The 15,696-nt window shown below is 38.9% G+C and overlaps 1 protein-coding gene across 1 annotated transcript in view; it reads right to left on the minus strand.

Moving 5' to 3' along the window:
• LOC113405172 (rab effector MyRIP-like) overlaps positions 1 to 15,696 on the minus strand; it is a 346,653-nt gene that overhangs the window by 220,989 nt on the left and 109,968 nt on the right. The gene's annotated exons all lie outside the window — the stretch shown is intronic.

Raw genomic sequence — 15,696 nt, forward strand, 5'->3', positions numbered from 1 at the left:
AACAAGTCTTTTTCTATAGTCACTGCTGCATTTACAGTATGGCACCATCACCTAAGTATTTATTGTCAGACTTTTTTAAACAACTGCCATAAAATATCACCATTTATTTGCCGAAAAGATACTGAAGTCTTTCAGGACTGCTGATAAGGTGAATGTCATCAATAATAAGCAACACACTGCTATTTTCCCATTACTGGGAAATTCACTTTAGATCTCATTAGGCCACATCAGATAGTTGCAAACTCGCTGCCTAGCATTTTTTTAAGCTTATGTTCATGACCTCATGCTATAGTTACATAATTATGAAAAAAATGAGTTTTTTTGGTTTCCAGGAATGATTCATTTAATGCTTTCAGTGTCGCTTTGGAACAATTAACTAAGCAGGAATGTAGAGGCCCAGTAAATGATGTACTACCATTTTATTCACTATTATTTCACTTAGATAAATTAACTGAAAGAATTATAGGACACTACCAGAATAATAACTTTAAAGTATAATTCATCAGTGCTCTTCATTGAGGACTGTAATATTCTCTTATATTATAGAATATAGAAAATTAAATTACATTACTACATGTATTTTGCCCTAATTAGGGTAAGATGAAACTTATATTAATAGCGTTCATATGTATATCAAAGGTTATCTTAGGCACTGAGCTTGCCATAAGATATCACAAATACAATTTTATCAGTTTCCCTTAACAAATGAAAATGTCTGATCAATTGGGCGGATTGTTCAGTTTATAATATAGATGGTAACAATTTCTTCCATGACTTGTTTCAGTAATGCATGTCTAATTTGCTGCATGTTCAACTGCACACTGGTTAAAACTGCAAGAACAAATGTCTACACTTGAAATGCTAAAGTGGCACAGCTGCACTGCTGTAGATGCTCTAAGTGTAGACACTCCCTATACCAACAGGAGGGGTTCTCCCATTGGTGTAGGTAATCCACCTCTCCGAGAGGTGGTACCCAAGTCAACAAAAGAATTCTTCCATTGACTTAGTGATGTCTACACTGGGGGTCTGGTCAGCTTAACTACGCTGCTCAAGGGTGTGGATTTTTCACTCCGCTGAGCGACACAACTGGATCAACCTAACTTTTTAGTCTAGGCCAGGCCTGTGCGCCCTAATTAACATTTAAAGACACAAATGGAAATACTTAGTATAAAAGATGAACAAAGGAAAAGATGAGCAGAACATTTTCAGGCTGTTTTAAAGAGACCAAGCCAAAGTGAACTACCAGAAATACATGAGGAAGATCTACCACCAGAGCTTGATATTGATTTAGGAGATATTAAAATGGAAGTAGTTATAAAAAGCCATCTGCAAACTCAAAAAATGGAAAAGCAGTGGAGAGGATAATATTACCTGAGAAATGCTTAAAGCAAGTGACAACAGCGCTCCAGACATTCCTTGTGTTTTGGGGTAGAATAAGGAATGAATTAAAGAACCCAGCCCAGTGGAAGAGAGGCTCTATAATAAAATTGCCAAAAATGGTGGCCATACCAACTACAGTAATGGAGGGGAATCACATTACTCTCAGTGCCTGGAAAAGTTATGTGCATCATCATCCTGGACACTATCAAGAAACAAATAGATCTTCAGTTTCGGCTATGTCTACACTATGAGGTAGTGGGTGAGATTCCCAGTTTTGTAGACATATTTGTGCTAACTCTCATCAAGCTAGCAAGCTAAAAATAGCAGTGTAGACATAGTAGCATGGGCAATGGTGAGCGGAGGCATGGGCTAGCCGTGCCAAGTACAAACACACCTGAACCCCATGGGTATGTACTCCGCATGGCCATGCAAACACTCACCACAGCCTGTGCTACTGTGGCTACACCACAATTGTTAGAGTGCTAGCTCAATGAGAGCTAACGTGAGCTGGGACGCGTTAGTCTCTAAGGTGCCACAAGTACTCCTGTTCTTTTTGCAGATACAGACTAACACGGCTGCTACTCTGAAATCTTTCCATGTCAAGTGATAATATGGACACCACATGGGAAGAGAGAAAAAGAGTGCAACCTAGAGAAACATAATGCAGATTAAAGAAGCCAAATCCATCAACATCATACTCAGAAGCCTGAAAAGACCAACGCAAGATTGAAACAAATGTCGGAAACTGGTGGATGCCTTATGCAGGCAATGATGTTGCTCAGGTGATCTGGAGGAAATATACACATGCAGGGTCTGATTTTCATAGGCATAGTACATTCAGAACAATCATTGTAATCAAAGGGAGAGTTTGGTTTTCAACACTTGTGAAAAAAGAAGCGGAGGAAGGGAGGCCTGCTTGGCAAGCTGTTAAACTAAACAGGAAACAAGACAACCCGAATACCCTGAAGGCTTAAGATGGGAGTGCTCTTGTCTCCAGTTATCACCCCTCAATTAAAATGAATGTGGTAGAGTCATAACCATGACACTCATTGTTCTTCCTTTTCATTGTGTTTATTTTATTACAGTAGGAATAATCAAATCACAATATTGCTAGAGAAATTACAAGCAGTGGGCGATGGGAAAAAAAATCACCCCACAAAATGTTTGAGAAGGAGTGTAAAAAGCACATATTTTTAGGATGATTCAAATTAACTAAACCTGAAAAGGTCAAATTAGTGTTGCATGCTTTTGTAATCCTGACATTGCTTTCACCCAAATATCAACCAATTTGCTCACTTACCATAATGCATGTCATTAATAAAGGAGAGAGTTCTGTAGCAAATTTCAGAAAGTTCCAGTTAAATGATTTGCTTTCGTTAGTCTCATGTGATTATCACAGTATAGACCATCTACCAAGGGTTAGAAAGGTGTGCAGAAGTAAAATTGACAACTACAGTAGCATAATGCAGTTCTTTCAAATACCTCAACTGCATTCCCAAATCTCTCAAGTTGGATCATTAATATCCAGATTGCTTCACTCCCTTTGTTTCCATATATCTGGGAATGCAACCTACCACATTCTGTGCCATCAGAACAAACAACAGGCTTACAGACTAGAACATAAGTCTACATCAAACACTTAAGATTCCCTGTCCTAAAACCACCTTTCTTTTTCTTTCTTTCTTTCTTTCACATGGACCATCAGACATTGCTACAGTACTTGGCCTCCTATATCACTGCTCTACAGCCAAAATGCTTCTGAAATAAATGTAGTCAAACTTTACTAATTCTGGGTCACTGAGAACGAAAATGATGCTTAAAATTGTTGATTGGCTCTAGTTTTCAAGATATGCTATTGGGTCAGTATATACGACCCTTGACTTGGGAATGGCGGAGGATAAGTGAGTTATAAAGGGAAGGGATCTCAATTTAAACCAGAAATGACTAAAATACATCTTTGACTGGATCTATGAATAAATCTATGACTGGGTTTGGACAGTACTTGCTTTTTAGGCAAAACAATGAATGATGCAATCTGAAGCTGGTATTGCGTCATACATGATATGAATTGCATCATGTTATTCCTAGAAGTCATGGATGATGCAATCATAATGAAGCTTACATCACTCTGCTGAACAAATTGCCCTATATCAGCTCTAGAAATCATACAGTGTCGTGCTCTCTTATTTGTCAGTGTTTGATTTTGCAAAGGGACATATTTCTGTTTAGCCAAAGTGAGCAGAGATGCCTCGTACTTGTGTGAACAGTGCAGATAACTTCTGCTATGTTTGTGGTGAAGTGACTTTTGCATCACAAAAGCGCAGTATAACCACTATGGTTAAGAAAGCCTATCACCTTTCTTTTGGCTGCAAAATTGGAGATCAGGACAAGAGGTGGGCCCCACACATATGCTGCAACACTTATGCAACAAATCTTCGCCAATGGTTGAACAGGAAAAGGAAATCTATGCCTTTTGCAGTGCCAATGATTTGGAGAGAGCCAACAGATCATACCAGCAATTGTTACTTCTGCATGGTGCCTTCAGTTGGGAAAGGTGTGTCAAAGAAGAAAAAGCGGACTGTGCATTATCCAAACATTCCATCAGCTATACGCCCAGTACCCCACGGAGAAGGACTGCTGGTTCCTGATGCACCAGAATCATTCTCACTTGAGTCAGACGAGGAAGAGGAAGAGGATGAAACTTCTGGTCCTGAACCATCAATGTCACAGGACCCACATTTTCTCCCATCCTCCTCCTCTGAACCACACCTCATAACACAACGTGAACTGAATGACCTTGTCAGGGATTTGGAACTACCCAAGAGTAAGGCAGAGCTGTTGGGCTCCAGACTACAGCAGTGGAATCTCCTGGCAGGTGATGTTAGGGTTTCCATGTTCCGTGACCGTCAAAAGGATCTTGTCCCATTCTTCTTCATGGAAGGTGATCTTGTAGCCTGCAACAACATCGATGGTGTGATGGCAGCTCTCAACATCGTTCACGATCCAAATGAGTGGAGACTGTTCATTGATTCATCGAAGACGAGTCTTAAAGCTGTTTTACTGCAGAATGGCAATGTTTTGCCATCAATTCCAGTTGGTCATGCAGTCCATATGAAGGAAACCTATGACAACATGAAACAACTTTTGAGGTGCATAAACTATGACCAACATCAGTGGCAGCTTTGTGGCGATTTGAAGGTTGTTGCTCTCTTGCTTGGTCTGCAGACTGAATACACAAAGTACTGCTGTTTTCTCTGCGAATGGGATAGTCGTGCAAGAGATTCCCACTACATCAAGAAAGATTGGCCACTCCGACAGTCATTGGAGCCTGGGAGGAAAAGTGTTCAGCATCCACCACTTGTTGAATCAAGGAAGATTTTGTTACCACCCTTACACATCAAGCTGGATCTGATGAAGAACTTTGTCAAGGCCATTGACAAAACACAAGCAGCTTTCAAGTACCTCCGTGGAAAATTTCCAAGGTTAAGTGAAGCTAAGATAAAGGAAGGTGTCTTTGTTGGTCCTCAGATTCGTGAACTTCTTTGAGATGATGCATTTGACCATGCACTGCGTGGCAAGGAAAAGACGGCATGGAAAGCCTTCCAGTTAGTGGCAATAAATTTTCTCGGAAACAACAAGGCAGACAACTACAGGTTGTTGGTGGAAAACCTCCTCAAGGCATACAAAAGCCTTGGTTGCAACATGTCACTAAAGATACATTTTTTGCACTCTCATCTAGATTTTTTTCCACCGAACTGCGGAGCAGTGAGCGACGAGCACGGCGAGCGATTTCACCAGGACATTTCAACAATGGAGAAACGCTAGCAGGGCAAATGGAGCCCATCAATGCTTGCAAACTATTGCTGGACAGTGACAAGAGATGCTCCATTTAATGAATACAAGAGACAAGCCAAGAAGCGCCGAGTAGACACTGAATAGGACTAAACTATGTACATAATAGTTTTTTCCTTTTGTTTCATAATAAATTTTATTTATATAACTCTTTTGCTGATTTTTAAAGTGTTACATAAACAGGACAGGTGAAATATCATGTAAAGCAACCATAAACACATGAAAAGACCTAGGTTTACAATTTACGATTAAAACTTTAATATCTACACAATATACATAAACATCAAATGTAAAAACTTAAATATCTTAGAAACAGTAGCCAATCAGTTGTTTTAATTGTCATATTTGAATTCAGCACATCAAAATACATAACAAATAGCACATTTTATCTCTGAAGCAGACGACTTCTCAAAAATTGTAGACCAGTGTATTCAATAACCATGAGTGCATTAAGTGTATGGCCCTAAAAGGCTCTGTTTGAGTAAGAGTTGAGTGTACATTTAAGAGGCAGTAATGCGGAACAAAAGTAGTCCACAGCACCTGACCACAACTCTTCTTAGGAAAAAGTTAAATACTTTTCTAACTTTTACAAGAAGAGAACACAGTCAGACTGGTTTGTATGATTAATGGCAACTCACTACGGGACTTTCAAAACAAAAACATCAGAATTGTGAATGTCATTAGTCAAACATAGACCTGCCTCTCCCCCCTCCCCCCCCCCCCCAAAAAGGGAATAACTTCTTTAGCAGAAGCATCTAAGACCTTGATACAATACTACTCCAGGTGCAAGCTCTCTGGCTCTAGAGAGTATGAAATTTGTTGTCCTAACAATCAAGGAGAAGAAATAATGTTTGGGAACATTTCAGCGTCAAATGAGTTGTGACCACCCTTTACAAGGGAAACAAGATTTGCAAAGGAAAGCCTCATCATAGCAATACACAATGGCATATACCCTCCACCCTCACATAGGTTGTATCTAAGGCTACGATTATGTCACGGAGGTAGCGGAAGTCACGGAATCTGTGACTTCCAGAGACCTCCGTGACATTGGGGGCCCCCACAGCTGACCAGCCGCTGCTGGCAGCGGGGCCCCCCTGCAGCTCCTAGCCACCGTGGGCAGCAGCAGAGGAACCCAGCAGCTCCCCATCTACCGCTGCTGGCAGGGGGAAACCCCACAGCACCCCAGCCACCGCCGCTGGCAGGCGGCCATCCTACAGCTCCCCAGCCGCTGCTGCTTGCAGCGGAGGGACCCCGGAGCTGCCCAACCACCGCTGCTGGATGGGGCTCCCCACAGCTCCCCAGCCCACCGCTGCCGGAGAGGGGGCCTCCTGCAGTTCCCAGCCAAGCAGGGTGGCAGAGGATCCTCTGCAGCTCCCAGTCACTGGCCAATGGGGTCCCTGTAGCTGCCAGCCACTGCGGGGGGGGGGGGGGGGGGGGCAGCAAGGTGCTGGACCCTCCTCCCTCCCCATTTTGTCAGGGATGTTTTTAGTAAAAGTCAGGGATGGGTCATGGCTTCTGTGAATTTTTGTTTAACGCCAGTGACCCGTCCCTGACTTTTACTAAAAATAACTGTGACAAAATCGTAGCCTTAGTTATATTGGCCTAGAACTTCCTTGTGCACTTCTGCCTATCACAAACACTCGTCTAGCCTTTGTCAAGGCCATTTAGAGAGGAAAGAGCAGCTTAATGTGTTGATATGCATAGACTATCCAGCTCCCATCACGCACATTCCTTAATTTTCCTGTTCCATCTCTGTGTCTGGGTCAATAAGACATAAAAGTAAAGACCATGTAGCCACACATTGTGATTAACATTTGTGTCAATAACTGCTGGAAGTTTGGGATAAATATTCAGTAAAGTAATCTCAGAAAAGTGATCAAATCTAAGGAATGCAAGATAAGAAAAGGGTATTTGCCATTTTGATGAAGCTGTTTACATGTACAGAGAGCACTAAATCATTGTGTTTGTGATTTAGTTTGTTTGTACTTATCATGAAACTGTGTACTACAGTCTCTACATAGCAAAGACACCACATTGAATGCACTTAAGAACCTGCTAGTCAGTTCAACCTCATTGAACAGCAGGACACCCATAAGCCCACCATTCAAATAGGTAATTACATATGTCACAGAGCCTGACTATTATTGCTCTTGAAACCTTGTGATAAATACATTAGTAGTAGTTTTACCATCATTGCAATAAACTGCCCATTACAATTTAGAATAGTGTTAGTAAACTGGCCCTTATATTTCTCACAAGTTTATGAGGATAAATTATGTTAATTTCTACTGTATATAATTTCTACACAGTATATAGCCGAATTAGAAGTAAACAATGAGATCCTAAATTATAGACACAAGGTGGGTGGGGTAATATCTTTTATTAGATCAACTTCTGTGGGTGGAAGAGAAGCTTTTGAGCTTACACAGAGCTTCTTCTTACCTCACCCATCTTGTCTCTTGAATATCCTCGAGCCAACATTGCTACACCACCACTGCAAATCCTAAATTACGGCAAATGAAGTACAGGCTGACTCATTTCATAGATTTTTTAAGAAGCTAATTATTAAAGTATACATGGCATGTTTTCCTATAATGTCCTCTTACACCCAATAAAATACAGTAAATAATTTAGTAGCAGTGGCTTAATGCTGATTCAGAGTTGGTGTTCTACGCAAGAATTTAATATTTCACTACATAGAATGGGCTGCTATATGCTGCAATAGGAGATTTGCTATTTTAACCTATGTCAGAGACTTTCACTACAGTATATTATATATATGACAAACATGTCTCACGGTTCATTGGTTCAATAATATCTAAAACATAGCTTAAGACTCAAAATTTAGAAAGGAAGAGAAATGCAACATGCGGAGCAATGAGCATAGATCAACTCCTTTGGTTCTTGGCTTCTTTATTACAAATACACCTGAGCACAGTTCTCTAGAACTACTCAAAAATCCTGAGTGCAATACACCAGCAAATTGGCTGTGCAGATGCCAAGCCTTCAGGATTCCTATGGCTTAACACCCACATAGCATAATTTTATTATAACTTCCAGAAAAAGCTAGAGTTCACAGCTTTGCACCAAAATCAGGCCTTTGACTTTATCTACTTTTCTGATCAAAGCCTTGTATCCATTTATAATCCCAGGCCTAGCATGAAATATAGAATAATTAGCAAGAGACCATGCATTACATTAATGGGCCCTGGAGGCATCTAACTAGAAAACAAAGCTTCAGAACCATGTGATGTGCTATTCATTTAGGTAAAAAACAAATACCACCACCACATTTGTATTACAGTAGGAGGGTAGATAGTAGTACATGATTTGAAGGCGACGGTCCAGTCATCATTGTTCTAACCTGGGACTTAAGAGACTGAGGTTCCATTCCCTGTTCCACCACAGACTTGCTGTGTGACCTTGGGAAAGTCATTTAGTCTCTCTGTGCTTCAACTCTCTCCCCATAAAATAGGGATAATAGCACCTTCCTACCTCATAGGGGTGTTATGAGGCCAAATACTTCAAAGACAGTGAGACACTCAAATATTATGGAGATAGGGGCCAATAAATATCTAATAGATGAATGGAACATTTATAGCTGTAAGGGTAACAAATTAATTTTTCTCAAAAAAATGTTTCCATGTATTTTTTCCATGAATATATTTCTCTTTTGCCATAACTGTTCTGAGAATACCCTTTCTTGGTGTAAGTTAAGCTATGTACTTCTACACAGAAGCAGTCTGATAAATTACAATAATTAGTATGACATGCTTTAGACACTTTTCATCTATAATTCCAGAAAATTAACATGACAAGAATGACCGTTCCCAATTATTAATTCATAATGTTCCTTTAGGTTACAAGAAAAATCTCTGCCGAACACCTGATCTATATTACCCTGATGGGAAGACGTAAAACTCCACTAGCAAGCAATATTCTGGAGTTTATCTCAGCTTTATTTCAAACATTACAGTAGGGGGTAAAGTGGGACATATTAAATATTAATAAATACTTTACACATATCTTGCACTGTTTACTTATGGCCCTCAAAATGCTTTACAAAAGTGGGCGTCTTATCCTTCCATCTGGCCTAGGGCAGCAGAACACCTACCCCAAAAGTGTCAGCATTAACACACTGTTAAAGATGGCTCTACAGAGTAACAAAAAGTATGTCCATCCCATGAGGGATTCAGCACTGGGCTCTAGTACAAAATTGGAACAATATTTAAGCTACATCTACATTGTTGGGCTATATTCCATTTAGCATAAGATTTTCAAATAAGAGTTCAGCACTCAGTACCTCCCGCTAAGACCATTGGGAGTGTTGGTGCTAAGCATTTTGGAAGATCTGACCCTTACAGTATATAAAATTACATTTTCCAAATATAAAATTGGAACTATCTTGTATGTTCTGCTATGGGAACTAAAATGGTCTTGTGGCCCTGACCTTTATAAGTGTGTTCATTAGAAATAAGGCATAACATTTTGCATTGCGAGACTGGTGTAGAGAGTTAGAATGGATACTACATGATGTGGCTGAACAAGCAAGATTCTTTTTGTTGAAAAAGATTTTAACCATTAGATAACAATTTCCAATCAGCTACCAGCCTGAGCTGCATTTGAACCAACCATCTAGAGGTGATAGTCCATAGCCCATTAAGAATCCCCACAAACTAACCAGCCCCGAAACAAGCAATATCTTGAAGCTCTATTGCACTATGAAACAAAAATGCCAGATGTTCTAACACGCATTCACATACTGTAAATAAAAAGCAATAGTGCTTGTATCTAGAGAAAGTTAACTAAACAGTGAGAAAAGGTCTCAAAATAGAAGCCTGCCTTTGACAAGATATAATGGTGATAGATAAGGTAGAAATATTTGTCTTTCAAATTTTTAGGAATTTCAAGACACTATATTATCTGGGACCCTAGTAACTACAGTACATAATAGATGCATTAAGAAGGAAAGGATAAACTCATAGTGAAGCAAAACAGAATAAATTAAATTTGCTAAGTAATTGAAAGATTATCATTTTTTCACTTCCATTTGAACTAAAAAAAACCCACCCATGTGTTCAGAGACATGGAACGTTAACTTTAAAACACATGAAATTAAGATCATAATTGGATACGATGCTTCCCCTAGTAACACAGCCACACAAGTATTTGACTTGATAAGAACAGATGCTAGGAATCTAAAGTAATTGAAGATGTACAGTATACGTTAATATGAGGCATTCGTGCTCACTTTTAAGGAATGTACACTGAAACATAGTACTTAAAAAGTCCACTTCTCCTTCCCTTGCAACCTAGATATAGATGATTTAGGGTGTACTATATTTATTCCAAGTATTTACTGTAAGGATGTAGATGATGGAAATATGTGGCTGTCATACCAATAGACATGCAGAACAACATCTATACAAGCTTGCACACTTAAGCCTTGTCTACACTACCGCTTAGCTCAATGTAAGTTACGTCGCTCAAGGGTGTAAAAAAAACCACCTCGCTGAGCCACATAGCTTGCATCGACTTAACGCAGTGTCTACTCCACGCTATGTCAGCGGGAGATGCTCTCCCGTCAACATAGCTTTCGCCTCTCATTGAGCGGCACCAATTTAGCGCCGTAGTGAAGACTAGCCCTCTGTGAAGAATGGACACAGAGGATCCCTCCCTTCTTTCACCAAATGTCGTAAATGTATAAATATGGAGGAAGAAAATACAGCATGGGCTGTCTTATTTCAGCCCCTTCGTAAAACCACACACAGCAGGAGGAATACAATTCCACCCCAGTATACCTTGGGTGTATTCAAACTTAGATAAAACAGCTTGGGACAGATCTTTAAAGGATGTTGCCATGCGAGATTTCCCTACCCAACCTGATGCCCGGTAGCCTCCTTAGCAGACTAAGGACTTTGTCAAACCTAGGTGAATAAGAGGGACATTGCTGTCAAAATTCCTTTAGTAGCTTGTTTGAAGACTAAACGTTTCTTTTTCTCCTGCATTTCCTTCACGAGACAGTTGGAACCGTTTAGCCTCTTTAGGGTAATTCCTGTCACACCCATTCTCTCCTATCAATTCTCAGATTGTCAGCTGGAGTAGAACTTTTTTTCTACTTAAAAGAAAATATGAGAAACTTCTACAATTTATGTCATATGACGTGTAATGAATTAAGTCTATATAGGGGAGTATATTCTGCTTGCAATTACACTTGCATAAAAATAATCATAATCATGCCTGCAGTCCAGAATCTTTACTGCATGTGATTTTTTCCCTGTAAAAATAAAGTCTTGTAACCCAGAGATAAGAAAGTTTTCAATGGAAAGGAGAAATGTATTTTCTGTCAAGACATTAAATAATATGTGATTAATACAATTTGGTACCGATTCCATTCCTACACCAATCTAATCCCTCTGACGTCAGTGGAATTACTTTTGATTTACCCAGGTATAAATAAGATTAGCACCAGGCCCATTGTTTTTAAGACTGACACAAGTGTGAACAAGTGATGATAGTGTGACCCTGTCAGACCAGGTGCCAGCTCATGCCACAGCCCCTAAGTATCACTGAACACTGACAAATGCATATCTAGAAACCAGTCTGGCTCACCTGTGTTAGTATTGTTAAAGCAGATGTTAATTTTATAAGACTGTGTACACTGATGAAATGCTTCTAGGATGCCGAATGTATTGATCTCATTATAACATCTGTATCCCATGGTATTAAGTTATATTGAGTGTTTGCATTGTAAGCCTCTGTAACTGTGTAACTCACCAAACAGGAAAGAAGCATTAATTAATGTAAAGTGCTGGTTTTGCACACAAAGAGGCGCAGTGAACCCAAATGAGCCATTGTGAAACATCAAAGGACTAAGACTTGGTTGACTGCTCACACCCCACATCCATGAAGAGGAGATGGGAGCAAACACTTGTCCTATCCATTTGAACTCTGGAGGAATGGAATAAAAATCCCTGACCAGAAGGAACTGAATCACTATGGTGCTTGGAATTTAGAGAGGGCAAGATTTCTAAGCATAAGAAAGGGATCCCCAAGCTGCTTAGTTAGGATTCACTCTAAAGAACATGGAAAGTTTGCATATCACAGCAATTTCTATTATCTATTGGAATCTAAGACTGTAACTCATTTGTGCATGTATGTTTATCTGCTTTAACCTTGTAAATAGCTCTCATTTCTTTTTCTTAGTTAATAAATCTTTAGTTAGTTTATTATAGGATTGGCTACAAACATTGTTTTTGGTGTGAGGTCTATACTGCAATTCACTTGGGGTAACAAATTGGTCATTTGGGACTGAGAGTAACCTGAATATTGTTCTGGTTTTTTGTGTGTAAGGGACCATCTATATCAAAGTCAAGCTTGCCTAATAAAGGGACTGTCTGTGACTCCATGCTAAGGCTGTTATAGTGCTTGAGGAGTTCACATTTGATACTTGATTGGAGAAATCTAAGTATAGAACACACAGCCAGTTTGGGGTTTGTGCCTTGCTTCTGAACAGTCTGCCCTGAGGCTGGCACCCCCGGTCGTGAGCCACTCCAGACAGCTTGACAGATAGGTTTGCCTCAAGTTAAAATAAATTATTTTCTTAAACAATTCAAAATTACTGAACATTAATGTACAACTATTTGCCACATAAAGACTGTGTAAGAAAGTATTTTACAAACTATTTCACAGCTCAACAAATCTTGCCATAACCAGACTTCATTACTTCAGCTCATCTACTATGCCAACAATGAAATTAGCCTCTGTCCTGTTTTTATGTACTTTAAGGATAACACATGCTCTCTTGAACTATGCATCCCAGTGAGTCACTCATTTGATCAACCTCTGATCACAGGATGAAAGCATATCCTTAGTAGATCACACAAACTCGATTATTCTGAAGCAATTTCATTCAGAGGGTTACTCTAAAATGAAGATGTACAAGAGAATACGTGAGAGAACTCCAATTAAAAAAAGAGAATGTAAACACGATGGCTTTGAACCAAGCTGAAATCAGTTTATGGCTAATGAGATGGACAAAGCTACCTAGGAAGCACCAAACTCCGCTATAGAAACTGGTGTTCCTTGAAAGAGAAAAGTGTAACAGACTGCCAGGGTAATGGCTGGCAGTATATTAATTGGTTTCTATATGCTATGATGCGAGTCCCTTATAAATACATGTAATAAAATAAATAATCATAAATAACTGACCAACCATATCTTGAAGCCCTTATGCAGTTTTTACACAGTTCTTACTCAAGCAAAATGCTCACCAACTTCATTGCTTCAGGAAGGGCTGCAGTATTTGAGCTACTAAATAAATTATAAAAAAACCTCTTCAGTACTTGATTAGTGTTTCGACTGTAATTTCTTTAGGGGAGGGATCATTTTTTGTGTGTTTGTACAGAGCCCAGAATAATGGGGCCGTGATCAGAGCACCCAAATGTTTCTGCAATACCAATAAACAACAACAACAACAATTAACAATACAGTGTGGTTAAGGTGGTTGAAATCAACATCCTGACTGCACATATATTGAAACTGCATGAACTGGTGATATACAGACAGAACATGACAGATGGAGTTAGTGAAGAAAGAACTAGGAATCGGTGTGATAATAGTAAGGCACTTTATAGAACACAAAATAATGGACTATTTGCTATCATTTCTTCTAATTAGATATAAAATATCTCTGCACAATAAATTAGAATACACATAGCTTTTGAACTGCTTCTTTATACCCCACCAATTCCATCTAAAGATGAATGAATGGAGCAAAGTACACAATGCAAATCAAAACAGGTGTCTTTTGCACTGAGTAGAGGTAAAATATCTGGTGTAAGCAGTTTTCAATAAAGTGCTTTTCCTGTTACTTTGTGGCATATATATATCCATAATTGCTTATGATTTCTTCATTGAACTGAACTCTGAGAAAGGGTCAAAACAGAAAGGCGTAATTAATTTTACAAATACTCAGTAGGATAAACTAAGATTTCTCTGGGAATTACAGAGCCTGGACGGAATAATTAATAATGAGAACAGTGTAAAACCTACTGTCTTAACTTTCTATGGGTTTTGCAAATACTACTTTGGTTTTGATCCAAGTGGGCTAGCACCACTTCAAATTTTGCATTGGATTTCTATGTTTCAATTAATCCCAAAATCTCAAAGGAAAACAATCAAAACTGCTGAATTTCACTTATGTTCACATCTAATCCAGGTTAAACTATGAATACCCTACATGTATGGCACACCTGGCACTTATTCTTGACTTCCAAATCTGCATAAGCATTTCAAACTAGTTTTTACAATGTTGCCAACTCTCTCAATTTTTTGAGAGTTTTGCAATATTCGACACTTTGCTTAAAGCCCCAGCTCCTGGATGCAAGTGATTATAGGAGATGCTCAGATTTCACTAAAAAAAAAAAAAAAAGTTTGTAGCTCTTATGGTCATGGAGAAAAAAATTGAAAATGGCTCAAAACCAGAAGGCAAATAAAATTATTTTTTGTAATAGCATAATTTGGGCAGGGGAGGGGCACGATCATGATTTTTGAACATTTAGGATTGGTAATACTAAGTGTGCGAATTATGATCTTTACCAGATGGCACATTATTGGTGAACAACCAAGCCCATCAACTGTATCCATACATACTTGCAGCCCTTTCACAGTGAAATTGATTAGGATTACAGTGTCTAGTTAATTTCACTGTGCACTGACTCTATACCCTAAAGCACTTCAACTCAGTGGTATAACATTGATGCTGCAGTTGGTCTGCCAGAATGAGAGTCCAGAAGGAAAGCCAAGTATAATCAATGTATTTGTATCCAACTGCAAGGGTAAGCCATGTAAGAAGTTAATTATCCCATTAATTTTCCATCAGTTACAGAGTACTGGATTTTGCCCATGCAGATATATGGCTCAAAATCAAAATGAAAATTAGTTTTTAAAAGAAAAGCATTTCATTTATTAAAAATGCAAATAAGTACAGGAAAATATTGTTTAAATAGCAGAATTTCTAGACTCAATCAGCCAATATTGTTTTTACATAAAGAAAATGTTTCAGCTCTAGAAGAATGTGCAATATCACTGAAAATATGATCTCTCTACATATTCTAAAAGAGCACAGTATTAGACCAGGACACAACAGAAGTATGACTGCAAAAATAAGCATGCAAGCATCTCTCACTATCTTTAAAAGCCAGTGCCTGATTACTACAGCAACTCTCTCTCTCACATGGAAAGATTTGCATGTATTATGCATAATACCTAGACAAACCAATTTGCACAACAACTTTTGCTAATTTCACTGTTTTAACCTTTACACTGTACTTTTCACATCTGTACTATATGGCCTCACAGTGCTTAAACAGAGAAACGTGGTCACACCATTAACATATGAGCACATAGTTGCATAAATCTGGAACTCATATTTGTGTAGCAATTAGGTAAAACAACAGCTAC

This window comes from Terrapene carolina, unplaced genomic scaffold (assembly GCF_002925995.2).
Source record: "Terrapene carolina triunguis isolate 2854851 unplaced genomic scaffold, T_m_triunguis-2.0 Scaffold34029, whole genome shotgun sequence".
NCBI classification, from domain to species: domain Eukaryota; kingdom Metazoa; phylum Chordata; order Testudines; family Emydidae; genus Terrapene; species Terrapene triunguis.